We start from the raw sequence: 27,731 nt of genomic DNA on the forward strand, positions 1-27,731 counted from the left end.
TGTTACTTCAGTTTTTTGTGGGACTTCGAGGCCTTTCCAAGGAAATAGAACTCAAAACCTCCGGCCAAGACAAGAATTACCAGACCCTTATCATGGCCCTACTCATCTCACTGTAATGCCACCTTCAATCTTGAGCAACTTTGCCTATTCCTTCCTACCCCCTGCTAGGAAAGGTATGTGGCCCACTCCTCACCCCCCCCATAGGGGCCTTATAAGCCTCCAGCCAACCAGCAAGTATATCTTAAGACCCCTCTTCCCCAATCAATCAGCAGGTCAGCAGGTATATCATAAGACCTCCTTTGTCCTTGGGCTATAAAAACAAGACAGAACCATGTGCTTGGGGTCAGCTCTCCTGATTATCAGGAAGTCATCACACTTTGCTCACGGTGTTTCTTATCTCAATAAACTCTTCTTTATCTTTACCTCACTAGGAGTCTGGAAATTTGTCTTCTGACCCACATGCATGGACTGTGACAGTGTTTATTACCCAATATATCATATCCAATATTCAATAAAAAAGTAAAGGCATTGTAAAAGGAGAGAAAAAAAATAAGTAATCTTAAGAGAAAGTGCATGCTTCAGAAACAGACTCAGATAGAACAGAGAAATTGGAATTACCAACCAATAATTATTGTCATTAATATGCTAAAGATTGTAATGAAAGACAAAGGTGATATGCAAGAACAGATGGGTTATGTGAAGAGAGAGGTAGAAATTCAAAGAATTTTTAAAGTGTAAGAAATCAAAACACTAAAAAAATGCCTTTGATTGGAACATCAATAGACTGGAGATGGCCAAGAAACAAATTAGTGAGTTTGAAGACATGCCAAAAGAAATTTCCCTAGGTGAAATTTCAAAACATAAAATAATAAAAAATAAACAAAAGCAAAACCTCATACTATCTAAGACTGTGGGGACAATTTCAAAAGGTATGACATGCATAATTAGCATGCCAGAAAGAGAATAGAGTAGATTAAATATTTCAACTCATAATGGCTGAGAATTTTTCAAAATTAGTAACTTCACCTTGGTAGTGAGTTTTTAAATTCAACAATAATAGCATGATCCGTGAAAAAAATATTAGTAATTCGGACTTAATTAATATTAAAAACATCTACCATTTGAAAGCATTAAGAGAATTTTTTAAAAGCCATAATTGACAGAGAATATTTGTAAAACATATATCTGATAAAGGATTTGTAGCAAAAGTGTATAATGAACTCTTAAAACTCTAAAATAAGAAAAATTGAGAATTAAAATGATAAAAAAGATATAAACACTACATCAAAGTGTGCAAATAAGCGTATAAAAATGTTTAGCATCTTATGTCATTAGAAAGCTGCAAATTAAAAACCACAATAAGACATTACCATAGTGTTAAAATTAATTAAAAAAAAACCAAAATAATAAATGCTGATGAGGGGCCAGAACAGCGGGAATTCTTATGCAGTACTGGTTGGAATACAAAATGATATGGATGGTCATTTTGGAGAGACTTCTGCAGTTTCTTCTAAAGGTTAAACAAAGTCTTACTGTCAATCTAGTAATCACATTTTCAGATATTTATCCAATCGATTTGAAATATTATGTCCACCTAGAAACTTACCTGTCTGTTTAGAGCAGCTTTATTTATAATAGTCAAAAACTAAACAAGACACCCTTCAACAAGTGAATGAATAAACAAAATGGCACATTTGTGTAATGGAGTATATACTCTGTTATAAAAATAACTACCAAACAAAGAAAAGACATGGATGAAACTTAATGCTTGTTGTTAAGTAAAAGAAGCCAGTGGGGCTACATACTATATAGTTCCAATTATATAATAATCTGAATAAGACAAAATATATAGACAATTAAAATGATCAGTGGTTGTCAGGAGGTTGGAGATACTGACAGTTAAATCGGTAAAGCACAGGGAAGTGTTTGGGGCTATGAAATTATTCGGTATGATGCTCTAATACAAGATAACCGACATTTGCCAAGCCTTTAGGGCTATATAGCAAAAAGAATGAACCTTAATGTACGCAAATTAAAACTATATACTTTAAGTTGGAGGATCCCAGAAAGGAGTGCAGACTATGACTAGATAATCAATATATATTAAAATTTAAGAAACGCTCTCACTACAAGGAGATGGGGATAAAGTGCTGACCTGTGTAACCCTGGAAATAGATGGAGAAAATATAAGAGGGACAAGAGAATGCTATATCTAAGTGCTAAATTCCAGTTGATACAGTTGTTTCATACAGGACTGCTGATTAACAGTTCCAATGTTATTATACATGTATACTGGGATGGTCTAGTTAAATAAGTGGGTGGTGGATGGTGGGAGCCAGATTCCTCCCTGTTGGAGTGAGAATATGCTGATAAGCAAAGGGAGGAGGCCAGGATGATCCGTGTAGTTAAAAAAAAAAAAAAAAAAAAAAGAGTTGGAGACATCATTAAGAACTCATGTTTATTGGAAATTAGATACAAATGGTTACAGAGGGTAATATTTATAGATATGTGTATATACAAGTGTTTGTATACACACATTGTTACTTTTTTTGTCATTTGAAGTGTCTAAAAGCATTGGTTCCCTGGTAGCAATAAGCACACCTAATGTCTAGAGCTTTGTTTCTCATACCATCTTCCAGTATTAACAATCAAAACCCCTTGAAGAAATTGCTAATACTAGGACCAAGACAAGAAATAAACAGAATGAGCCCTAGAGCATCTTCTTAGTGCCAGAAAGTAAGAACATGTTCCTAAAAACAAAAGTGCTGGCTAGGCACAGAAGCCAAGTGAGAAGATCTTCTGAGAGCCAACACTAGAACAGTTTGAATAAAAAAATAAATAAAATAGTACTGAACTATAACCCAACATATAAAGTTACTATTCATGTGTTTATACTGATATAAATAAATCAAAGAGGGAGAATAGGCAGATCTCCTGTGCAGAAAAATTCCAAAATATCTGTACAAATACTTATCCACATGGAGAGGGAACAAGGTTCCCTGCTTAAGAGTGTGTGGTAACTTTCTTCCAAAGAATACATTATGAAAAGGGAGGGGGGGAAAAGAGATTAACTTTATGGCAGAGAAACCTGACAATTGCTACTTGAACCAGGTGGTCAAGGTCTACATCAACATTCATAAATCATGCTGATAAGAGGTACTTTGATAAGAGAGCATGGCCTGTAACCCCAGACTAATCATGAGAAAAGCTTCAAACAAATTGCAGAGAAGGGGAATCCTACAAAATAACTCACCAGTGCTCGCTCAAACTGTCAAGTTCATCAAAGAAAAGAAATGTTTAAGAAACTGTCACAGCAAAAGCCATAAAAGATAAATGAAAAATACACAAAAAGTAAATGTAATATGGTATATTGGATAGAATATTGAAAAATAAAAAGAATATTAGTAAAACTAAGGAAATCTGAATGTTTTGATTACTAGTTCATAATAAGATGTCAATGTTAGTTAATTATAATAAATTTACCATACCGATGGTAGCCATAGGAGGAACTGGATGCAAAGTACATGGAAACTCTCTACTTCTAATTTTCTTGTCAATATAAAACTTTTCTGAAAAATTTTTTATTTTTTTAAAAGATGAAGAGACACCTTGACGTTTCCTTTGTATTGGAAATTCCAATTTAAGATGCCTCAATTAATGTAAATGAATATTTGCTCTCTCTTCTCCAAAACCTTTTAACAAACCTGAGCAGTGCTGCATTAAACACAGTCTGTTTCTTCCCTGGGACATGAATGCTTGTCCACTTGTACTGAAATTTCATATAAGGCATTCATAAAAATATCATCAATTAGATTTGGAACAGCCTGATATTCTTGAGAGTACAAAGGGGAGAAGGACAGTGTCCCCCATTAAAGACTTTAAAGATCTCTGGAGTTCCTGTTGTGGCTTGGTGGGTCAAGGACCTGATGTTGTCTCTGTGAGGATGCAGGTTCTATCAATCCCTTGCCTCACCCAGTGGGTTAAAAATCTGGGATTGCTGCAAGCTGCAGTGTAAGTCGAAGATGCAACTTGGATCCATTGTTGCTGTGGCTTTGGCCTCAGCTGCAGGCCTGACTTAGCCCCTAGCTTAGAAACCTCCATAGGCCAAAGGTATAGCCTTTAAAATAAAGACTTTAAACATCTCAGGCAAATCTTCCTTCCTTCTCTAAGGAACACCCATTTCAGTACTAAAAACACATTGTATTTTGTTAAGTAAAGCTCACTTGCAAATAAATTATATGTTCAGATTCAGATCTAATTCCCTTCTTATTCTTTACTTAGGCTTGCCCTTCTGCTCATAATCTTGCAGTGTTTCTGAAAGAAATAATTTATTTATTCATAGTGATTCCTTCCCTTCCTACTTTTTCTGTCTTCTAGATCTCTCAGAATGAAGGTGGAAAGAGTAAGAATTAGGAATAGGTGAAAGAAAATATTACTTGTTTATTTATTTATTTTTTAATGTAACCATTCCAGCTTATTAGAATTTTCTCTGGAGCATAACTGGCAGAGTGTGTTAATGCCTCTTTAGGGAAGGTGTCTTTTTGTGAAGTGTAGGTATAGGTTCTTGAAAGTCCTCTGTGCACCTGTACACTGAAAATTTATCTTATATAGACAACGCAGTCCTAACCAATTTTGTTTTTATCACTCATACAACTTTAGATCCTGTTTCCGATGATATACCACCTAAATTTATATTGCTAGGTTCTTTTTGCATAAGGAAACTCATAAATTTTTACTATGAGAAGATGTGGTACATATATGCTATGGAATACTACTCAGCCATTAAAAAGAATGAAATAATGCCATTTGCAACAACATGGATGGACCTAGAGATTATCATATTAAGTGAAGTAAGTCAGAGACAAATATCATATGATATCGCTATATGTGGAATCTAATAAAAATGATGCAAAATGACTTAGTTATAAAATGGAAGCTAACATGTTTTAAAATCAAATTTATGATTACCAAAGGAGAAATGGGGGAATAAATTGGGAGTGAGATTAACATGTGTATACTACTGTATGTAAAATGAATAACTAACAACCTATGTATAGCACAGGGAGGTCTACTCAGTGTTCTGTGATAACCTATATGAGAAAAAATAATGAATACATATATATGTATAACTGATTCACTTTGCTGTAAACCCAGACCTAATAGAACATTTTAAATCATCTATAGCCCAGAAAATTTTTTTAAAATGGAGTTCTGGCTCATCCTGCCATTGACAATAGCTCTCTCCACATATCCATACACAGAGTTGTGGTGCAGCTGCAGTGCAGACATCATCCCATATGTTCATATGTTCCTTACATTTCCAGAGAACATATATCAGTCTTTCCTAAGTGCTCTCTTACTGTGTTCTGTTCCTTTTCCCATGAACAATGGCTTCCAAATCTGACATATTTTCCTACCTCAAATAAATGTTTGTGGTAATGCGAGGGAGAAAAAAACCTTGACTGTTCTTTTTAAAGCCCTTCCAGGGGTTTCTGGAAGTTAATCTATCCTCTCTTTGTCAACTGTTGTTACAAACATTTGCACTATAGCTGAAATTGCGAGTTAAGGGGAAAGTACTTTAATAGCCTGTGCCGTACATAGAAACTGTATGAATGTCTATTTTAGGCTTAAGTGAGCCTCTGTCACCTTCATGGGTCAGGCTGATTTAAGTTCATAGAATCATAGAGGACCATATGCTTGAAAGCAGAAAGTTGAAGTGCACTTAATAAGCAGTCTTTTAGCCACTGAGTAAGATACTCAGTGACAGGAAACACTACACTCTGTACTCTGAGACACCACTAACATTAAAGTGATATTGGGAAGCTGAAAACACACTCTGCATATTCAACATCTTAACTATATGGAGATTCTGTATTGATTCATCTAAGATCATTGGGGAGGACAATATTCTGCCTTATTGAATGAAAATGACCTAAGGTAACAAGGGCAATTTGAAAGGACTTGTTTTAAATAATAGAAAAAGTATATTATTTTTGACATATGAATCGTATTAAATGTTGCTTGAGAGTGATTCTGAAATTACCTAAGATCTTGAAATGTCACCATTTAAATGTTATAACCATCAGATTTTTGTTACTCAGTAATAGTTTCAGTAACAACATAACTTCCTGTTTGATCATTTGAGTTTCTTTTTTTTAAATTGCATTTTCCTTTATTTTACCTGACTATGTTCTTTTTCCTTCCTATGATTCCAAAATAAAAAAAAAAAGAAAGAAAGCTATTTAAATAGAAAGGAAACCTAAAAGAAGGAATTTTGGAATCGTGAGTTGTTTCTTTTCATAAGATATGAGGGAATTGAATCTGGAGGCTCTCCATTGCTGATTTTTGTAAACTGTTTTATTAGTTTAGGGTATGATTTCAAAATGCCACCTCAAAAAATAATCATGTCATTCGTGCTCAAGCATTATATTCATCATTAGACTATTGGTAAATTTTATTAGAGGAGAGTGACAATTTTCCCACCAGGAAGTAACTTTTATCTAAAAATTGCCTTACATTTAGTCTATTCTCCAACAAAACTGATGCACTCCAGGGAATCTTAAAGGATTCTGGCAAAACTCTGGGAATCAGCTTCATCCAACAGAGTGTAATTTTCCTTACAATCAATACTAGAACTGATAGTACAACAGAAATTCTCAAGTTACATTCCTCTTGGCATTTGTTTTGATTAAGTCCAACAAATTCCTGTCCTGATATTTGTTTTTTTGGCCAGGTGAACTAAAAAATTAGGAGAATCCAGGAGTTCCCATCATGCCTCTGTGGTTAATGAACCTATCCATGAGGACGCAGGTTTGATCCCTAGACTCGCTCAGTGGGTTAAGGATCTGGCATGGCTGTGAGCTGTGGTGTAGATCGCAGAGACAGCTCAGATCCCATGTTACGGTGGCTATGGCATAGGCCAGCAGCTACAGCTCTGGTTTAACCCCTAACCTGGGAACCTCCATATGCTGTGGCTGTGGCCCTAAAAAGACCAAAAAAAAAAAAAAATTAGGGGAATCCTACTCTTAACTATATACATTCATTTGGCAGTCTAATAAATAATTCCGCAAGTGCAAGTATTATATCAGGTGATAAAAATATAATCACCTCTGATATGTCTTGATGAGTTCGATAATGGTTTGTCTACAGTTGACTAAACCAGCTATGCAAAGATGTTAAATTCAAGTTAATTCAGTTGTGAAACCTGGAATAGCATTTCCTCAATGTGTTTTCAAATATATTTTTAACTGACCAGTCTTTGAGTTGTGAAGAAGTTATCCATATATCTAGATTGATATGTCAAATCATTTTAATAGCTCCAATTTTAAATAAAACAGAAGATCAACAATCAAGATTCACACTTAGAAGTTTGTTTTCATTAATGTCCCATCTTCTCTATTACAGAAGCAAGAGAAAAACAGAGGAAAAGAATAATGTAAGTACGTTGATTTCATTCAATTGCTGTGTCTATTTGGATTTCTAGCTCTGTTTGAGAACACCACCATACAATTATATAATCTCCGCATCTCACTTTTTGGTCTTCTTTGATGGAAGTTAATCATCCATAAATCCATAAAGTACAGTGTACTGTACCTTCTTCTTAAGCTTACAAGAAGATTATATGGTTTAATGCATGTAAAGTGCTTAGCACAATGCCTGGCTAGATTACTTATTGTTATGATTGTAAACAAGTTTTTCAAGGATATTTCTAAATAGCTATCATTACTCTTTCTAATGTTTGCTAACTGAATGAATCACATTTGATGAGACTTACCCAGAATTTATTGGATAAGTGAAAACATTTTTGACCAACTACTAGCACAATCCTTTCTTAGAGTCTATTAAGTATATATTACGTGCATGTTAAATTGAACCAAATTTGGTAGTATGTCATTCTTATTTACTGTGTATGATACGAAGATGTCCTCCCCATTCCTTTTCAGAGGTCACCTACTCTAAAGTATAGTCCTATGGTTTCCTTAGAATTCTTCACTCTGGAGGTTGTAACATGTTCCTTCCTCTTAGTTTGAGGCTGTTTTGTGAGCTGTTGTTTACAACAGTACAATGCTATTGATAATTTTCTCTGTTGTTAGGGACCATGATTACAAAACCATTCAACTTGGGCTGTAGCCAAGAGTTGCATCCTGAAAGTCAGTGATGCCTATTGATTAACTTCACATTGTATAGACCTTCCTACTGCTAGAGATCTATGGGACCAAGTGTGGTAAAGTTTCGATAGATTAAATTTCTTTGGTTCAGTGTGAAGTGCCCCACCCCAATCACCATGTGAAAAAGCAGCATATCTTTAACTCTTTAAGCTTTCTTAATGAGGTGTTCAAATTGTCCAAGAAAAAAACAGTAAACAGCATACTGGTGAGGTAGCAGAAAAGCATAAATCATAATAAGAGAGAAAATATTTTTTATTGACATATAGTTGACTTAAAATGTTTCATGTGTACAGCAAAGTGATTCAGTTACACACACACACACACACACACACACACACATTATTTTTGGGTACTTTTCCATTTTAGGTTGTTACAAGATACTGAATATAGTTCCTTGTGCTATGTAGTAGGACCTTGTTCTTTATCTAATTTATAAATAGTAGTGTGCATCTGTTAATTCCAAACTCCTAATTTATCCCTCCCTTCCTTTCCTCTTTGGTAACTGTAAGTTTGTTTTCTATGTCTGTGAGTGTTTCTGTTTTGTAAATAAGTTCATTTGTATCATTTTTTAGATTCCCCATATTCATATTATATGATATGATATTTGTCTTTGACTTACTTCACTTAGTGTAATAATCTCTAGGTCCATCCATGTTGCTAAAAATGGCATTATTTCATTCCTTTTATGGCTGAGTAATATTCCATTGTGTACACACACACACATACACACACACACACCACAACTTTATTTATTTATCTGGCTAAGGACAGTTAGGTTGCTTTCATGTCTTGGCTGTTGTATATAGTGCTGCAGTGAACACTGAGGTGCATGTATCTTCTTGTATTAGAGTTTTTGTCTTTTCCGAATATAGAGAAAATATTCCTTTAATTAAAGAACTTCCATAATCCCACATGGTGAGATGTTTCCTTTTCTTCATTTTTTATGTTAGAGTTTTTTGAAATAAACGAAGTAACCACTTTATTCTTCAACAGATGTTAGCTTTTTAAACCTCTGGGAATCACTGACTATGAATACTAGATAGCTTCTAATCTCTCTCTGAGCATGTAAGTAGCTATTTACAATTTCATTTGAAAAGGAATTTTATAATTGTTTCTGAAATACACACAAAGGAAATACATTTGATTACTAGCTGTTAACTGTGTCCAAAATATACACTATTGAACAGGTAGGAGAAAGAACAACAGCCTCAACAACAGAATAAATAGATGATATAGATGAGTCTCCTGATCATTAAAACAATTCTTGAGTATCAATGTCTTTTAAAATACATACCATCTATCAGGAATACCTCCTTCCTCCTATCATTTCAGAGACTTTCCTCCGTGAAAGAAGAGATAGATAGATAGACAGATAGAAAGACAGAAAGAAAGACACTCTATAAGACTTTATAATCATGAAAATTTGGCTTTATTATCTCCATCATTTATGAGGAAACTGAAAATTAGGAAGTTTATCTAACTAGTCCAAACTTAGGCAGTTAATATGCAGTAGACAACCAAGGATTTGAAGCCAATTGTGTTTGACTTCAATCCTAAAAAAATATATATTATTGTGGTAAAATATTTTGCAGATGCCATTTCTTTTACTTCACTAAATACTTTTAAAATTAAGTTTCAGGGAATAGGGAGGCAAAAGTGGCTTGTGAGCCAAGTTTTTGCTAATTCCATACTCACGGGTATCAACTACTCTGTTCATTTTTCTCCTTTTTATTTAAAACACATATTTCAGTACATCTGAAGATAGGTATAATTTTCAGTCATTATTATTTAGGAAAGAACGAAGCATGTGTATGCATATTTGGGAAAGTGAACTGAGAAGAGATAGATTGCGTAGACGGTCACTATTAATAATTTACTACTAACCAGATCATCATAAGAAAATACATTTAAAATATCTATTTCTGGTCAGTAGACAAATAGGAGTTGAGTGCAAGCTATTTTATACTATTATTTGGGAATATTTTTCAATCTTTCATGATGACTCTATGTTCATCATTAAGTTAAAAAAGCAAGACAAAAGCAAAGAAGAGAATAGTCTCCTCAGTGATCAATGAGAAACCCTCCTTGTATACTTATTCAGAGTAGATAAGTATCTTTTAATAGTGGATCTAGGTCAAGTGAGTTTATGTTGTAGGTCTGCATAATAGAGGCTTACTTAGAGTTGTCAATATTTTAAAATCAGTTAATTACATAAAAGTCCAAACCTACATTTCTCAAAACAGAGAATATCTGGAGAATTCCCTTTGTGGCTTAGTGGATTAAGAACCTGACCCAGTATCCATGAGATTGTGTGTTGGATCCCTGGCTTTACTCAGTGGGTTAAGGATCCGGTGTTGCTGTGGCATAGGTTGCAGATGTGACTGGGATCTCACATTGCTGTGGCTATGGTGTAGGCCAGCAGCTACAGCTCCAATTTGACCCCTAGCCTGGGAACTTCCATATGCCATAGCCGTGGCCCTAGAAAGAAAAAGAAGGAAAAGAGGGAGTTCCTGCCATGGCTCAGGGGAAATGAATCTGACTAGCATCTATCAGGACATAGGTTCGATCCCTGGCCTCACTCAGTGGATCAAGGATCCAGCGTTGCCATGAGCTGTGGTGTACATAAGTTACAGATGCTGCTTGAATCTGGTATTGCTGTGGCTGTGGTGTAGGCTAGCAGCTACAGCTCTGATTAGACTCCTAGCCTGAGAACATTCATTTGCTGTGGGTGCAGTCCTAAAAAAAATAAAAGGGGAAAAAATAGAATATCTGGCAATATCAAGTTCATATGGTATGAATTACACAATTTAGATGTATCAGAGTTGAGTCACCACATACATCACCAGCCAAAGCTATATAATTTTGGGAATGAAAGGATGTTCCATTAAATCACATGCCTCACTATCAGGTATAAGCCAAAACCGTCTCACAGAATTCAAGATATAAGATTACTCATTAGTCTTATAATCGTCACAATCCCTAATATTCCTTGTGACGCTAAGTCTCTAAAGCCAGGTATTGTTAGAAGAAAATATTTCCCATCCTTATGTTTCTAAGTAATTAAAGAACCAAGACATATATTGAGAAGACATATATATATATATGTGTATATATATATGAGGATCTTTTGCTTCACTATCCTATGCACTATATTTACCAAAAATATTGATCTACCATAATCTCAATATTACTTTATATAATAAACTTCATTTTATGGTATTTTGAAAATTATTATGGATTCCAGTTTTATAAGTATTCCCTTTTATTGATTTTATAATTACCTAATAAATATAAGAATCTGAAAACTTTGTATTCATAAAATTATTTATTTAATAGTAATATGAAAAACTGTGAAATTAATACTTTTGAGGTTTTGAAAGTCTAAATCACTAAAATATTTTTGATGATAATCTGGAAAGTATGGTGGAAAATAGAACACCAAAATACTACTACTGTTGCTATTATTACTATAGCTAGCCTAGAGCAACCAAGTATTAAATTAGGAGCTTGAAGATGCCAATTTTATATTTTTTAAAAAGATGTTCCTTTTAGGATTTTCCACTATAATTCAGTAAATTATATATATTTTTCCTTTCAAAAACATATAATAAATATATTTATTTACTAAAATAAATAGGGTTCATGAAGAAAGTTCTCAAAGCATATTAACAACAGATGGTCAAATTTATAAAGAGAAATTCTTAGAGTCAGTATTCTAGTTTTGATAGTCTTGTATCATTTTTCATTTTTTCTTTCAACAGTGAAGTCTTGAATGATAAATTCAGTGTTATAAATTCCCTTTGTCTCTGAATGAACTTGAATGATTTTTCATCAAGTATACAAACTTAGGAGTGCAGCAAAATCTTAGTAAACATTCAAAAGTAAATATAGAGGGTACCTGAGTAGGAGAAATTCACAAAAAGCAAATTTTATCCACTAACCTGGCTATTTACTTTGGACATCAAGAATTGAATGGCTTATTCCTAGGTAGTTGTAAAGACATAAGAATTAAGTGAAACTCACCATAGCTAATTGAAACTCTTTAATAGACAATGTGTTGTATGAAGAAATATAAAATATATTTACATATTTCTCACTGAACTTTAAATGCCACATATATACATATATATGCCTGTATCTACATACATATGTGTATATGTGTTGATATATATAATTCTTGTTGATATATATAATTCTGGGTATATTTGTGTAAGTAGATGGACAGATTAGGTCTGATATGTCCCCAATACATGCAGAGAATCATACTGTCTTGTAGAGAAAATAAAAGGGAAAACCTGGAGTTCCCATTGTGGCTCAGTGGTAATGAACCCAATGGGTATCCATAGGACTTGGGTTTGATCCCTGCCCTCGCTCAGTGAGTTAAGGATCTGGCGTTGCCATGAGCCATAGTGTAGGTTTTAGATGCAGCTTGGATCCTGTGTTACTGTGGCTGTGGTATAGGCTGGCAGCTATAGCTCTGATTCGACCCCTTGCCTGGGAATTTCCATATGCCATGGGCGCAGCCGTAAAAAGCAAAATAATAATAATAATAATAATAAAATAAAAGGGAAAACCCTACAGGGATAACTCTATCAAAAACTGTAAGTTCTAATGAATAACTCAGAGTCGTGTCTTTGTTGACATGGAAGTAGAAGACCTATAAAATAAATTTTCATGTATATTATGAAAGACATATTTTAATATACTGTCTTCCTAACTATATTCTATACTTACTTAAATTTAAAATTTAAAAATGTATTCTACCTAAGCATTGTTTTTGCACTCAATTTAAAATACAGTTTTTAGGGAGTTCCCTGGTGGCTCAGTAGGTTAAAAATAACCTTCCTTTTATTTAGGTATTTCATTTCTTACATTTAAGATTTTGTTTTATATTCCATTGATACTTACAGAAATAAATAAATATAGGCCAGACATATCAAACATTTGGGGAGGGGAATCTATGTTATATTAAGTCATAATTATTCACCAGAGCGATAGTATAAAAATGCATTAAAAATATCTATAATTTTATTACCTTTTTAACTTTTATGCATTTCTTAGTAGAGTGTACTAATGCAAGAGTAATGCATCTTCTTTTAATGTGATTTCCCACATGAAGAGTCTAATCTGCCATATAAGAACATATTTAAACAAAAATAGTTCTTGGGTTTTACTCAAATGGAAGTTTCATTAAAAAGCAAAAGGCATCTTACTTCTGGATATGATCGAAACTGAAAAAAGGAACTAAAAATGAATAGGTTAATCTATTTCAAAGAACTAATTATTTTCCCCAAATTTCTCTGATTCCTTAAGCCAATAAGCTAATGCAGTGTATCAGTTGAAGCTGATGTTATTGATTGGTAGGATAAAAAAGAACACACTGTGTTGAACAGAAAATCTGCCTTTATAATCACTGCTGTTTTGTGTGACTTTGATATGTTACTCCAGTCCATTATACTGATTTAATTTTAATTAGATTAATTTTATATAGATTTCCAAGGTTAATTCTTTGAAAAGCATAGCAGCACTCAAGTTCTTTTAGTTAGGGAAACATTGAATCACCCACATGTCTTATGGCTAGTTTTTCGTTTGTTTTTGTTTGTTTTTTGCCACAGTATGCAGTGGCTTGACATGGGATCACAGTTCCCAGACCAGAGATTGAATCCCAGTGAGAGTACTGGATACTAACCACTAGACTACCAGGGAACTCATGTGTAGCTAGTATTTTTTAATGAACCAATTTTTATTATGTATCATTGCAAAAACATGAAATTTGAATCCCTTTAGTTTTATAGTTTTTATTTTTTAACCCTAGAAACATCTCATATTTCTCAGAGCATTTGTAATGTTTGCTTATATGAATGTTGTCACAGTTTTGAAATAGTAAATGCCCCATCTATCTTAAAATAGAAAATATATCATATTAGCTCTTCTAGCCAGTTTCATTTGCTCAAAATGTTGCTTTATTTAAATATCATTATTTTTCTTTGTTTGGAGAACATTAGACCAATTAACATTACTATCAGAATAAATTTTGCATGCTATATTTATCACCCTTGCAGATTTATAAGCTAAAATTGGTATGTCATCTGTGTTCATAATTGTTTAAGATCTGCAATAATAGAAAATTGAATGAGGTTACAGAGACATCATTCAGACTATAAATTCTTAATTTAGCACCCTAGGAGACTCAATTGTTTTGCCTTTTATTACTCATTTGCTCCAGTCTCCCACATTGTATAACTAAAAATGAAGTGGTTTAAAGCTTATTTTCTCACAAATCTTTCCCTCTTATTTCTAGACAGCAATATTTTATACTGAGCTCTATCTAATGCTTTATATATTTCAAAAATACAAATTAAAAGAGATGCTTTAAAAATTTCTACCTGCTTAAGATTAGAGGGGGATGAAAATAGATGACAGTGTAAAGCAATAAAGATGAGCATGCCAACATCAAATTATCTGTTTAAAAATGTATTTGATTTATAATTTCTTGCAATTCTGCAAGCTTCAATAAAAACTACATTAGAATAGGGGAGTTCTGTAGGGAAGCAGTAAAAGTTTGCAGCTCAACATGGACAAATGTTTCCAAAGATCTTTCAATGCACAGAGAAACATACATCTCAAGATACAAATATGTGATTCTGTTAAGTAAAACTTTTTCCACACTTCTGCTGACAACCTACACTTAAAAGAGTTTGCAGGCATGGATGTTTGAATTTAATTAAATGAAAAATTTGCCAAATGAGGTCTATGTATGTGTCCATCTTTTCAGTGAAGATGATGCAATTTTCTTGTTGTATTTGAATAAATACATGCTTTTTATTGGAGGTTTTCTAAAAAGGACTGAGAAAACGAGTTGGAAATGATGAACAATTAGGTAGTTCCCAGTAAGATCTCCAAAAAGAAACTATTTAAAGAAAATTAACTGTACCTATTGGTTTGTTAAATTATCACACAAAACCCAGGGGTAGCTTTACATCTGTCATGTTCAAATAGTTGGGCTTATAATATAGATTGTGTGACATAAATGCTATTTACTTTGAGAGCCATTGTGGATACTTAATGTAATTTTTACTGTCTAGAGTAGTTAGTTCTAGCTAATAGAACTCTGAAATAATAGAGAAGAGTTATTTATTTATAAACATAAAATGATAATTTAATTGGGGAAGCAAGTAAAGAAAAAAACACTAACATTTTTATTTTCACAATGTAATATTTGAATCACAAAAAAATACATTTAAGCATTGTTTAATCCTGTTTTATATATGAAGAAAATAAGGCACAGGAAGGCTACATAGCTGGCTGAATTTTCCAATCCAATAATGTAATATCATTTGGCAAAAATTGTGGAAAAATCATTAAAATTTCTGCACTTTGATGTTATAATCTGTAATTTAATTATGTTGAGACAAACTCTATATTCCAACTCCAAAGCAGTCTATAACTTCTTAAAAGTTTAATTCTCTTATAAGAAATTTAAATTTCTTGGTACTCTATCTAAAAATCAGAGTATTTATTCTTCTTTACAATGTGGAGCATTTGCCCATTTACAGTTTTCCTAAAAGTCTTCCTTTTTCCATTATTGGTTTAAGACTCAGAGCTGGTTTGGGGGTAACAGCCAGTGGTTCCTCTTACTGCCTTGGGCCTGTGTATTTGAATTCATTCAGGGCAGCATGATTTCTTGGCCTGGAATATGCCCTGTATATTTTCTTTTGTTCTTTTCATTTTGAAGTTTGCACTCCTCCTTGAAGATAGAACAAAAGACCATTTGTGTACTTATCCAGCCACTTTCCCTACCTCTAAGATGACATCAGTTCTTATAGATAATAGACATAACTATTCCATTTTCATCTTGCTTCAAAAATGTTTTATAGGTTTTTCTAAGCACTATTTACCATGTTTTCTGACATTAGTTCTATAGGTCTGTATTAAACTCTTATATTTTAATGCTATAAACCTTTTTCCACTACTTGGGAATTTTTTGTTAGAAATTTGAGCTAAATAGCTTTCAAAGATTATTACACAAAAGAGAAGGGTCTTTGATCTTCTTGGAGGTACTGCTAAGAGCTGATAAAAGTGTATATTTTGACTTTTTTGATATCTGAAAATAATGTTTCACACATTTCCCATTGCCATGCAGCCAAAATGTCATTAATACTATTTATATGCCTACTTTCTTGTAAAGTCCTTAGAAACTTTTTGCACTAATTAAGACTTAAAATCCCAAAGACCAAAGTAGATGGGACACATTTTTTTTTAACTTATAATCAGACAAATTGAGACATAGAAAAATAAATGACTTTTATAACCCCTTAGCTTTTGGGGTTATTTCAACATTTTCAGAATAAGGAAAAAAGCTATTAGTAATGAGTTCTAAATGTATTAAATTGAGAACATGTACCCTTTTGTGTTGCTCTGGAACACATTGTTTGAACTCAAGTATAATAGGAAAGTAGAAGGAAAAATAAAAACAAACAAACAAAGAGACCTTGAGAACTGAGGTTAACTTGGTCATTTTCTTGATGTTTTGTAATGTGAACCATAGACTCTATCTAAGAGGGATATTAACTTTTCTGGCCTTTAAAAGTCATTTATAATGTCAATACTATGATTTTAGCTTTATAATTTCCAAAATAAGACCTTCTGGAACTATGTTTTTTAACAACTAAAGGTCTTATAAAGGCCTTTTGAAAAACTGTATATAATATACAGCTGCACAGTTCATTTCTAAGTTCTGTAACACATTTAGAATGTGTTAATTAATAAATATTACTACCCTAATAATGAATGGCTTCTTTAAAAGAAAAATCATGAAAATAAAGTAAATGCTGATAAACCTTATTTATATAAGACTATCTAATAAAATAGCTCACATGAATTTTCATCTCCTTTTATCTTGTTTGTACAATGAGATACTAGCTGCAGCACTACATATCCCCTCCTTAATGGGCAAGCCTGTTGCATTTAAGTATGCAAGCTCTTAAAGTGCTTGCATGTTTATGGGCTGCTTTATATTTACATCCATTTTCTCCTTTCCTGGATACAGTAATTGTATCCCTTGTAGAAGCTACTTCTTCACCTCCATAAACAGGAAAGAGTATATACATGAATCTATTTACATAGTGTTCATAATCGTGAAAAGTATTTTTCTGTTAAAAGTGAGAAGAGCAATTGATGGCATTTGGGGTAAACATATCTGGGAGATGAAGAATAGAGGACTTCTGCAGTGCTACTCATTTCCTATTTGTAATCTGGATGTTTCTTACTCTTGTGAAATTCATCAGTCTGTACACTTATGAGTTATGAATGTCCCTATGTGTATTTATATGTTATTTAGGATTTTATTTTAGAAAGAGCTAAAGCTACTAGTTACAGCTGAGGAGAAGAAAAATAAAGCCTTTGTGAGGAAGAAGATTGGGGAGGACTACCTAAAGATATAGTTAATAGAACAACAGGGGTTTAAAACAGGGATGGCATCAATGTAAATGTTAACAACTCTGCAGTAGCAGAAATGGACAATTCTGCCACTCCATTAAAGACAAGCCTAATAAACTCAGCAATGCATCTCTTCTGAGTTCAGAACCTTCAAGTCATATTCAAAAGAGCCAGGCATATGGATCTAAGATTTACAATGGTTAAACCAGGATTATTTTATACTTTATAATGGTGTGAAAATAGTACACATTTAATAGAAACTGTATTATATGTCAATAAAATGGACAACCTAGAAGAAATGGACAAATTCGTTTAAAGATACAACCTTCCAAGACTGAACCAGGAAGAAATAGAAAATATGAATAGACCAATCACAAATACTGATATTGAAACTAAGATTAAACGACTTCAAGAGTTTCCTTATGGCCCAGCAGATTATGGATCTGGTTTTGTCACTGCCGTGGCACAGGTTCAATTCCTGACCCAGGAACTTCTGCATGCCATAGATGTATCCCCAAAAAGAAAAAAAAAAAAAAAAAAAAAACTTCCAAAAAACAAAAGTCCAGGACCATGGTCTTCACAGGTGAATTCTATCAAACATTTAGAGAAGAGTTATAACTTGTCCTTCTGAAACACTTCCAAAAATTTGCAGAGAAGGAATACTCCCAGAATAAAACACAGATAACCTTCTGGACCTAGGTAATTACATGTTTGTATTTATCTTAGACCATGAAAATCCAAGTCTGTTACCACCCAAAAGTTCCAGAAACTGACAGAAGATGCCCCTCCACCCACATCACAGGACTCTTTCAAGTCATTTTTGTTTTTTTTGTTTTTTTTCAGCTTGCCAAATGGAAGTTATTGAAAATAAAGCTTGTAAATCAGAGGACAGTAGCATTTATCCCAACAAAAGCAAGACAGGAAATAGGCTTAGTTTACTCAATTTAGCAACTAAATAAATTAGAAAAGATTTTGTATATTTGTTTCAATTTTGAAATTCTAGAATTGTGATTTGGAATATTTCAAATTGAGTTACAAATTTTTGGATGTGATTCTTATTTATTTTTAGGGAGTGTACAAAGTGGTAATTTTATTTTATTTATTTTTATAATGATTTTTATTTTTCCCATTATAGCTGGTTTACAGTGTTTTGTCAATTTTCTACTGTACAAAGTGACCCAGTCACACATACATATGTACATTCTTTTCCTCACATTTTTCTCCATCTTGCTCCATCATAAATGACTAGATATAGTTCCCAGTGCTATACAGCAGGATCTCATTGCTTGTCTATTTAAAGGCACTAGTTTGCATCTGTTAACTCCTGATTCCCAGTCCATCCCACTCCCTCTGCCTCTCCCTTGACAACTGTAAGTCTGTTCTCCAAGTCCATGAGTTTTGTTTCTGTGGAAAGGTTTATTTGGGCTGTATGTTAGTTTCCAGATACAGGTGATATCATATGGTGTTTGTCTTTCTCTTTCTGACTTACTTCACTTTAGTATGAGAGTCTCTAGTTCCATCCATGTTGCTACAAATGATGTGATTCTTATTTCAGTGGGATATACTTAGATTTTTTTTTTTTTTTTGAAATGAAAATAGGTAAGCCTATAATTGTGTAGAATTTCAGTTTGGTGAAGCACTCAAAAGAATGCAAAAAAGAAACAAATATTTATTTATTTATTTATTTATTTATTTATTTATTTATTTATTTATTATTTATAGAAATAAAGTACTGAGAGTGGAAACCAAAACTACTTATACAAATTTTTGGGCTTAAATATTTGTATATTTTAATAGAAAAAAAACAGAATTGGGACTATTCAGTTAAAGAGAATTGCAACTGATCTCATCTGTACCCTCAGCACTTGTAAAGCCAGTATGTCCCCTTTTAAAATGTTATGTAGGGAGATCCCCATTGTGGCTTAGTGGTAATGAACCCAACTAGTATCCATGAGGATGCGGGTTCAATTCCTGGTCCCACTCAGTGAGTTAAGTATCCAGTGTTGCCATGAACTGCATTTTGCAGACATGACTCAGCTGTGGTGTGGCTGTGGCTGTGGCATAGGCCAGCAGTTGCAGCTTCAATTTGACCCCTAGCCATGGAACTTCCATATGCTGTGGGTGAAACCCTAAAACAGACCAAAAAAAAAAAAAAAAAAAAAAGATACATGAAATAAACAAAAATAAAATTTTATGTATAGAGAGAATAGTCAAATATAGAGATCAAAAATTTCAAATGTATTTATAAAAATATAGGCAAATTGTGATAATTAATTTAAATCTGAAATTCTAAAATTCTGATAATTTTATAAAAATAGCAAAGTAGGTCATTAAAAATATTTTTTCAGAGAAACACCAGTGACAGTGATAAAATTTTAGATGTAGATATGAATAAAAAATGAAATTTGTTAAACATTTCCACAGAAAAGAAACTCATGGACTTGGAGAACAGACTTACAGTTGTCAAGGGAGAGGCAGAGGGAGTGGGATGGACTGGGAATCAGGAGTTAACAGATGCAAACTAGTGCCTTTAGAATAGACAAGCAATGAGATCCTGCTGTATAGCACTGGGAACTATATCTAGTCATTTATGATGGAGCAAGATGGAGAAAAATGTGAAGAAAAGAATGTATATATGTATGTGTGACTGGGTCACTTTGCTGTACAGTAGAAAATTGACAAAACACTGTAAACCAGCTATAATGGAAAAAATAAAAATCATTTTAAGAAAACCAAAAACAAAAAAACCCTGAAATTTGTGGGATGACCGTACATCCTTATTTTCATCCAAAATGAAAATATGCCTTTTAAGATTTATCTGATTATATTTAAAAGGACAGAAGTAATTCTTCATCTTCCAGACTACAGAAAGTATGACTAGATCATTAATAAACTTTTTATTAACTTCCATTAATTCAGGTGTTCTCTGTTTGATAATGACTAAAATGCAATCCTGTGGAAGTTTGTGTTAAAAAATAGTGTGTGAGAGAACATAGACATGCATATGTAATAACAGGTATAAATTAAACTTCTGAATAATAGTATTACTTTGAGAGACTACTAGAAAAAATAAATGGAACCTGTTTTCTACATCCTTATTGTCCCAGACAGTTCTGTAGTAGGGAACTTTTTTAGATGTAATCATTAATATGCTGTCACACTCTCAAAATCATCTCTAATTGGATGATAAATTGTATTTTCACCATAAACATGTATTGTGTATTATGAATAACTATTCTGCTGATGCTATTTTTAATCATTAATAAGAATACTATTTTAAAAATTACCTTTAACTATAGCTATATCTCTTGTTTTAAAAAAAATATAAATTCAACAAATGAGACATTTTGTGGCCTATTAATTACAAAAGTGTAGTGTATAGGCCTAAGTTATATGGCCCCACTTTCTGTGTGATAACCATCTAAATAGTTTACTCATGACTAGAGCAGAGGAAAAATAAACAAACCACTAATACTTAAAGAGTATTAGAAAAATTGTATAAAGCAGATATCCCTGCTTTCTCTATCAATTTTAGGAAGAATGTTATTCCAAAATATTAACTACTGCATAACTACAATTAGATTTTAATGTACATAGAAAGCCTAAAAACCCTATCATATATCCTTGTGAACTTCACAAATCTTAAATGGATTAAGTTTTGAGATTCACAAAAATTTAGCTTAAGGCATATTTAAGCTATGAAAGGCACTTAACACTAACATAAATGAAGTGAAGTCACTGGGAAAAAAATCTAAAGCTTATTATTTGTATCTGATTTATGTCTGTGATGTTTATGTATGTTACTATTTATAGAATTTTAATAAAGTAGTTCTATTAAGATATTACACACCTTTCCATAGTTATTAATTGAATCATGGTTTCTCATACTGTGTCACAAGGACTTGTGCTTTTTAAAGTTTGATTAAATACAGAAGAATTAATTCTATAGATGTTTAAAGTTCAAGATAATTTGAAAAGATTGTTCGAATTAACTCTAAAATTAGTACGTGTGTCTTGATAAATTACTAGTATACTCAGCAGGTGATAAGTAGAAAACAGTCTCCATTTATTTTTTCCAGTGGTCTCTCAAAGTAATACTATTATTCAGAAGTTTAATTTATATCTGTAATTACACATGCACGTATATGTTCTTTCACACACCATTTTTTAATACAAACTTCTACAGGATTGCATTTTAGTCATTATCAAAAAGAGAGCTCCTAAATTAATGGAAGTTAATAAAAAGTTTATTAGTGCTCTAGTCATACTATCTGTAGTCTGGAAGATGAAGAATTATTTTTGTTCTTTTAAATATAATCAGATAAATTTTAAAGGGCACATTTTCATTTTGGTATTTATGAGTAAGCTATTTTATTTTTGTTTGTTTGTTTGTTTATTTTGTCTTTTTAGGGCTGCACCCACAGCATCTGGAGGTTCCCAGGCTAGGGGTCTAATCAGAGTGGTAGCCGCCAGCCTACGCCACAGCCACAGCAACACCAGATCTGAGCCATGTCTGCAGCCTACCCTACAGCTCACAGCAACTCTGGATCCTTGAACTGCTGAATGAGGCCAGGGATCGAAAGCGCAACCTCATAGTTCCTAGTCGGATTTGTTTCCACTGTGCCATGATGGGAACTCCTTAATAAGCTATTTTAAAGAGAAGAGATTATTTAGAACAATAACTCAACAGTGCATTTAGAATTTTGTAAGGCATAATAATGTCCTGGAAATATAAAGCAGAAAGAAAGATGATGAAGTGACGCAGGAGATAATCAGTGCAAACTAAAATGACAAATCAAGGCTTTGTAAAAAATAAAATAAATTGCCACCTATAGATATGCCAGCAGTACCTTTGGTGCGTACACATAATAAAAGTTTCAAAAATGCCTTCACTTTCTAAATTAGCCTTCAGTGTTGATATATAGACACTTACAATAATATGAAAATTTATTATTAAATGATTTCTCCAGCATGTATGTAGCAGTAGGTCATGGAAAATATCTGTAAATACTTCAGAAGTCACAAGTTGTATTTTATTTTGGACAACTGCAAACAGTACTACATTTTGATTTTTAGTCCATAAACTTGGATGTAAAAAAATATTTACATTGTATTATTAAATACAATTGAATTAAATCCTGAGATCCTCTTAAATAGGCTGACGGAATATTTAATTTTAGTAAATATCCAGTCACTGTTTCATACCCATTCGGTTACTACCGAAAGACTGTCATCAAAGTTGATCTGGTTCGTTGAAGTTAAGGTTCTGACTGATTTTGTGTAACCAACAGAAACTTTTGCATTGGCTTAGAGATCTTGTGTCCAGGATACAATTTTGCTAGTTCGTCACTACTTTCAACCTTGTAGGTTAAGCTTCTCCACACTCAAAAACACCACAGTCATTCTCCATGGAGTCAGTTGATATTCACACTTAACATATGCATATGTCCATTGGCTTCACCTTTGGATGGCCATCTTTTCAGTGTTCTTAGGCAATCACAAATGAGAAGTTGTAGTTATTTGTGGAAGGAAAGAAAAGAGGGAGGGAGGAAGGGAGGAAGGAGGGAGAGAGAGAAAGAGGGAAGAGAAAGAAGCAAGAAGGAAAGGAAGGAAGGAAGAAAGAAAAAAGAAGGAAAGGAAGGAGCAAGAAAGGTATATTATATATTCTTGAGGCAAGGGAATGAGAGAACATGTTTGTTCTCTTATTCAGGTAAAGAGTTGGCTAATTTGGAGTACATAAAGGGAAATGCCTTTCTCATCAAATTCTTCCTCTGTGCTGTTTCCAAATTTACATCATTACCATCCAGATTTACCTTTGTGTTAACATAATTAAAGACATATAAAGGTATATAATTAATGTTTGCATACTAACCAAACACTACCAGTACAGTTGAAGTCCCAATGTTCTAGATACAATCCCCCTTTCCACAGCACAGGTAAGCACTAACCTGAACTTGGTGCTTATTATATATATATGTATATATCTTTAAACATATACAAAAGTTACAGGTTTTTAACTGAACCTTTTTTTTTTTTTTTTTTTTTTTTTGGTCTTTTTGTCTTTTCTAGGGCTGCACCTGTGGCCAGGCTAGGGGTTTAATTGGAGCTGTTGCTGCTGCTGGCCTACACCAGAGCCACAGCAACGCCAGATCTGAGCCATGTCTGCAATGTACACCACAGCTCATGACAATGCCGGATCCTTAACCCACTGAGCAAGGCCAGGGACTGAACCCACAACCTTATGGTTCTTAGTTGGCTTCGTTAACCACTGCGCCACGACGGGAACTCCATGAATCTTAATGTTAATATATGAATTTTGCTGAAATTTGCTTTCCTTAAAATTATGTATGTAAGCTATATCTATCCTTACACATGTAGCACTATTTCATTCATTTATATTTCTTTACACTATAATAGTGCCATGAATTGAATTTTGTTCCTCAAATTCATATATTGAAGCCCTAAATCCACCTTTGGAGACAGGATGTTTAGGAGGTAGTTAAGGTTAAATGAGATCATAGAGAAGGGCCCTAATCAAACAGGACTGTTTTTTTCTTATAAGAAGATAAAAAGACCTTTTCTCCATTTGTTCACATTGAAGAAAGGTGATTTAAAGACAGAGTAAGAAGATATCCATCTGCCAATCAGGAAGAGAACTCTAACCAGAAACTGAATCAACCAAAACTTCCATCTTGGATTTCTATTCTCCAGAACTGTGGAAAAATAAATTTCTTTTGTTTAAGCCACCCAGTTGATGGCATATTTTTTTTTATTATGGCAGCCCATAATATAAATAATATTGTATCCATTCTCCTTGACATACATTAGGTGTTTTTAATTCTTTACAGTTATCATGAGCATACAATTACATGTCTCATATTGCTTAGTTATAGGATATTTCATGGGTACATGCCTAGAAATGAGTAAATATGCTTAATTTTATTTATTTTTTCTTCTTATGGCCACACCTACAGCATATGGAAGTTTCTGGGTCAGAGATCTAATCGGAGCTGCCTCTGGGGTCTAAACCACAGCCACAGCAGCACTGGATCTAAGCTGCATCTGTGACCTGTGCTGCAGATCAAGGCAATGCCACATCCTTAACCAACTGAGCATGGCCAGGGGTCGAACTCATATCTTCATGGAGACAACATTGGGTCCTTAACCCACTGAGCCATAATGGGAACTCTTCAATTTTAAATTTACTGAATATTTTAGTTGTTTCAAAATGATTGTACTGATTTACAGTTCTACACACAGTGCATATTTTTGTCACATAACTCTTTCTAAGCCAATATATTATTAGATATTTAGTTTTCGTCATTTTAATGAGTGTGGAATATTTCCTGATTTTCATAAACCTTATTTTTCCTTTGATTAGTGCTATTTTGAATGAGTTTTGTTTATTCATGCTTATGTCTTCTTTTTGAATATCCTTTTTAAATCTTAATTGGTTTTTACTGTTAATATGGAGGACTCTTTTTATTAATTATTGTCAGATATTTTCCATATGCCTTAAATATTTCTTTGTGTCTTGGGAACAGAAGCACTTGACTAAATTTGTTCCAGACTACCTTTTAAAGGATGCTCAAATAACATGAGATAGCCTCTCTCTCCAGAGCATATGACAAGTTTACTTGCTGTCTAATTGAATAAAGATGATGTCTTCAGTACAGACTACATTTTAGACCACAAAACAATTCTTAACAAATTTAAGAAGATTGAAATTATACAGTGTCTTTTCCAATCGCTATAGAATACAACTAGAAAGAAATAACAGAAGGAAAACTAGGTAACTTATAAATATGTGGGAATTAAACCATGCACTTTTAAACAAGCAACAGATCAAAGAATAATTCAAAAGGAAAATTATAAAATATATTGGAACAAATAAAAGCAAAAATTGAACACAGTAAAACTTATGAGATGTAGCAAAAGCAGTATAAAAAGTGAAGATTATCATGATAGTTGCTTAGATTAACAATGGAGAATGATCTCAAATCAACAACCTAAACTTAAACCTTAAAACACTAAACAAAAAAGAACAAACCAAACCCAAAGTTAGCAGAATAAAGTAATAAAAGATTAGAGCGGTAATAAATAATAAAGAACAATAGAAAAATTAATGAAACTAACAGTTTATTTATTGAAAAAAATAAAGTTGACAAACCTTAGTTAGATTAAAAGAGAGAACATTCAAGAAATTAAAATCAGAAATGGGGAGTCCCCGTCGTGGTGCAGCAGAAATGAACCTGACTAAGAACCGTGAGTTTGCGGGTTCAATCCCTGGCCTCACTCAGTGAGTTAAGGATCTGGCATTGCCATGAGCTGTGGTAGGTCGCAGATGCGGCTCGGATCTGGCATTGCTGTGGCTGTGGTGTAGGCTGGAAGCTATCGCTCTGATTAGACCCCTAGCCTGCGAACCTCCAAATGCCATAGATGCGGCCCTGAAAAGACAAACAAAAATAAATAAATAAATCAGAAATGAAAGAAGTGACGTTACAATTGATGCCATGGAGGAAAAAAACAAGTTTGGAAGAGAATATGAAGACTTATACATTAACGAAATGGATACATTATTGGAAAAATAGAACTTGCCAAGATGGAATTATGAAGAAATAAAAAAGTATAAATAAGTTAAAGAATGTCACCACTAAAGGATATTAAATTAATCATAACCTTCCCCCCAACAAAGAAAAGCACAGGACCAGATGAATGAATTGAAGAATTCCATGAAAGATTTAAATGAGAATTAATACCAATTCTCAATTTTGGGGGAAAAAATGAGGAGGATGGAACACTTCCGAACTCAATAAATAAGTCCAGCATTACCCTGATACCAAAGCTAGATACGGACATGACAAGAAGAAAAAAATTTCAGGCCAATATCCCTGGTAAATAGAAATTTGAATGTTCTCAGCAAAATACTAGGAACATAATTCAAGAGTGCCTTAAATGAATTATACACCATGATCAAGTGGGATTTTTATCTGGTATGCAAACATGGTTCAATATCCAAAAACCAGTGAATGCAATGCACCACATTAACAGAATGGAGGGGGAATAAAATGATCATCTCAGTTGATGCAAAAAAAGCATTTAACAGGATTCAACACTCTTTTCTTGATTAAAAAAAATTCAGCATATCAGGAATGGGAGAAAACTATCTCAATGTAATAAAGGTCACTTATGAAAAACTCGCAATTCAAAAATTTGTACTGGGACTATAAAATGTTGCATCCCACTTAAAAGTACTTTGACATTTTCTTAAAATATCGAACACGTACTATATGTTCCAGCCATTCCACTCGTATATATTTATCCTAAATACATTCCCATACCAAAAAAAAAAAACCCTGTAAATAGCAGGTTTATTTATAATAAGCAAAAACTTGAAATAGCTCAAGAATAAACTGTTTTCATACACTAGAATACTACCCAACACGAAAAATGAACTATTTATAATGCTGTAATATGAACAATTTTCAAAATTATGCTGAGAAAAGACAAAATATTATATATATAATGATTCTATTTATATAAAATTCCAGAAAATGTAAACTAATGTATGGTAACAAAACCATGAGATGTGGTTGCACAGGTATGGAATGGTGGCGAGTGTAGAGATAGAAAGGGAAAGAGAAAGGGATTACCAAGTGGCATGATGTGTGAAGTATGCACACTATCTTAATTGTGCTGATGGTTTCATGGCTGTGAACATATGTTAAAACATTTATTTACATACTTTAAATGTGTGCTGTGCAGTCTTTCTATCAATTTTAGCTCAATAAGATAAAACAAATAGTAGAGAAGAATAGGAGAAAGAAATTGTGTATAGCCTTTCAATGAATGTTGCTGTCATGTAAAGCAAATAAATTGTGCATAGTTATTTGGGATTGTGGAAAAGGAAGGTTCAGTTAAGACAGAAGAAATTGCCTTTTTCATACTGAAGGGGATTATACAGAGGAGTATGAAAAAAAATATTTCAAACACAGGCAAAGGACCAGTGGAATCTTACTGGAATGATACCCATGAGAAGGAAGAAGAGTATGGAATCTAATACACAGATAAGTTTAAATATGGATCAGGGGAGTGTTCTTGTGGTGCAGCTGGTTAGGGATCTGG

The 27,731-nt window shown here is 33.2% G+C and overlaps 1 long non-coding RNA gene across 4 annotated transcripts in view; it reads left to right on the top strand.

The window, feature by feature from the left end:
* The window catches only part of LOC106504727 (uncharacterized), a 394,910-nt gene that overhangs the window by 223,229 nt on the left and 143,950 nt on the right, over nt 1-27,731 (top strand). For all 4 annotated transcript variants that reach the window (XR_014812982.1, XR_014812981.1, XR_014812983.1 and 1 more), the window contains one exon: nt 7,405-7,435. This is a non-coding gene — a long non-coding RNA (uncharacterized LOC106504727). The remainder of the gene's footprint in view (nt 1-7,404; nt 7,436-27,731) is intronic.

This window comes from Sus scrofa, chromosome 8, assembly GCF_054392235.1.
Source record: "Sus scrofa isolate SSC_HxYL_T2T_F1_AM1 chromosome 8, Sscrofa_HxYL_maternal_Yorkshire_Landrace_v2.0, whole genome shotgun sequence".
Lineage (NCBI taxonomy): Eukaryota > Metazoa > Chordata > Mammalia > Artiodactyla > Suidae > Sus > Sus scrofa.